Raw genomic sequence first — 1,852 nt, 5'->3', positions numbered from 1 at the left:
TCTTTCCGTTTTTTCATTTCTTTTCTTTCTGTTTTAAAATACATTTATTTATTTATTGGCTGCTTTGGGGCTTCATTGCTGCATGCAGGCTTTCTCTAGCAGTGGTGAGCCGGGTCCACTCTTCGTTGCAGTGCTTGGGCTTCTCATTGCAGTGGCTTCTCTTGTTGTGGAGCATGGGCTCTAGGCATGCGGGCTTCAGTAGTTGTAGCACGTGGGCTCAGTAGTTGTGACGCAAGGGCTTAGTTGCTCCACGGCGTGTGGGATCTTCCCGGACCGGGTATCAAACCCATGTCCCTTTCATTGGCAGGGGGATTCTTAACCACTGCACCACCAAGGAAGTCCCTTTTCTTTTTTTTTCCTGCTCTTTTTTCACCTCAGGGAATGCCCAGGTTGTCGTAACAAGGTTGGAGGGAGGCGCGTGTCACACGACTGCATGAACACCCAATCATCACGCTCATGCGCTACAGAAGGATCAATAACCGGCTTTTTAAACTCTATATATGTAGGCACCTTTCCTTGGCAATAAATGTTGAGCTTCTGAATGGATGTATTATCATTTAACCAGTTCTCTTTTGATAAACATTTCGATTGCAATTTTCACCACGTAATTATCTTTTTTTTCATAATTATCTTTTAATATAAATTTTTTATGAAATCTTTTGTGTCTGTCACCATCCTGGGGTTTTACCTGATTCCTCAAATTCCACAAACAACAGTGATACTCACTTGGTAATCAAGAAATAAGATTTTCTTTGCAAGTATATAGTCAAGTATTTCATACCATGTTCCACCGGGTGCAGACTTGGTATATGAAAATCTAGACTGACCAAATCCACTTCAGGATTGTTTCTTAACTTCACTAAACAATTTAAATAGCAAGTTTCACCTCTTTCACTCAAAATGCCATTTCAAAAATTACCAGCTTCAAATCAACTATACTTTAATTAAAAATAAGTAAATAAATACAAGTTTTAAAAAGTATCAGCTTCTCAAAAGGTTGGCAGTGAAGGATAGGGAGGGATGCCTCTGAAATATTAATGCTTTATTTTAAGGCTAGCTCATGTCTTCTCTGTAGAGGTGGGGCAGTGGGGGCAGGGCAGGTATGTACTAATGGAGGGCACTGCTCTGATCACAGCAGTTACCAATTGACCTGACAAGTCAGGCAGGTGAGGCGGGGTGGGACAGGAGGCAGAGTTCCAGGTGCCCAGGAATCAGAAGTGGGTAGGCTGGAAGGATTCTAGCCCTGGACGCTCCCACATGCCAGGACTTGAAAAAGGGATCCTCAACCAATTACTCTCCAACAAAACAGAACAGCAGCCAAGGCTGGACCGTCTTCATGCCAGATCAGCCTGTCCGTCTCCAAGCCAGCAAATACACAAAGATCCATTCCGCCCTCAAACCTGACATTCCCCTAGTTACAATCCTGTGATTTCCAAAAAGATTATTTTCTGTTTCTTTTCAGCTATAGCAACCTGCTCTTTTAAATAGCTTCTTTATCTGGTGGGGCAATTACAGCCTGTGACTAACAGCTGCAGTTCATAAACATGTTTCACTGTTTGGGTCAGTAGTTCTTCGTCTTTTCTGAATGGCAACTCCCCCACCTGATCTTGGCGTTAAGCAAGGCACCGTCCATCAGCACTCCGGTTGGTACTCAGTAGCACAGTTTATTGTTGGAGGGCTCTGGTTCCCCGTTATAAAAGAGGTGACATTTTTATTAAAGTTGCAGGTCCTCGCATCTACTACCAAATGTAATTTTAGATGTTGGTTTTACTAGTGATTTTAACTTTCCTCATTGAGTTTTTCCTTATATTCCAAATGGTCTACGATAGGTATGTCTTTCTTTTATATTTAA

The 1,852-nt window shown here is 42.2% G+C and overlaps 1 non-coding gene across 1 annotated transcript; it reads right to left on the bottom strand.

Moving 5' to 3' along the window:
* Positions 1-367: 367 nt before the first annotated feature.
* LOC130829586 (small nucleolar RNA U13) lies at positions 368-473 on the bottom strand. The gene has a single exon (XR_009047609.1). It is a non-coding gene; the product is annotated as a small nucleolar RNA U13 (small nucleolar RNA).
* Positions 474-1,852: the final 1,379 nt, after the last annotated feature.

This window comes from Hippopotamus amphibius, chromosome 9 (genome assembly GCF_030028045.1).
Source record: "Hippopotamus amphibius kiboko isolate mHipAmp2 chromosome 9, mHipAmp2.hap2, whole genome shotgun sequence".
In the NCBI taxonomy this organism is placed as follows: domain Eukaryota; kingdom Metazoa; phylum Chordata; class Mammalia; order Artiodactyla; family Hippopotamidae; genus Hippopotamus; species Hippopotamus amphibius.
The sequence above is the reverse complement of the archived record's forward strand: the minus strand, read 5'-3'. Positions and strand labels throughout refer to the sequence as shown.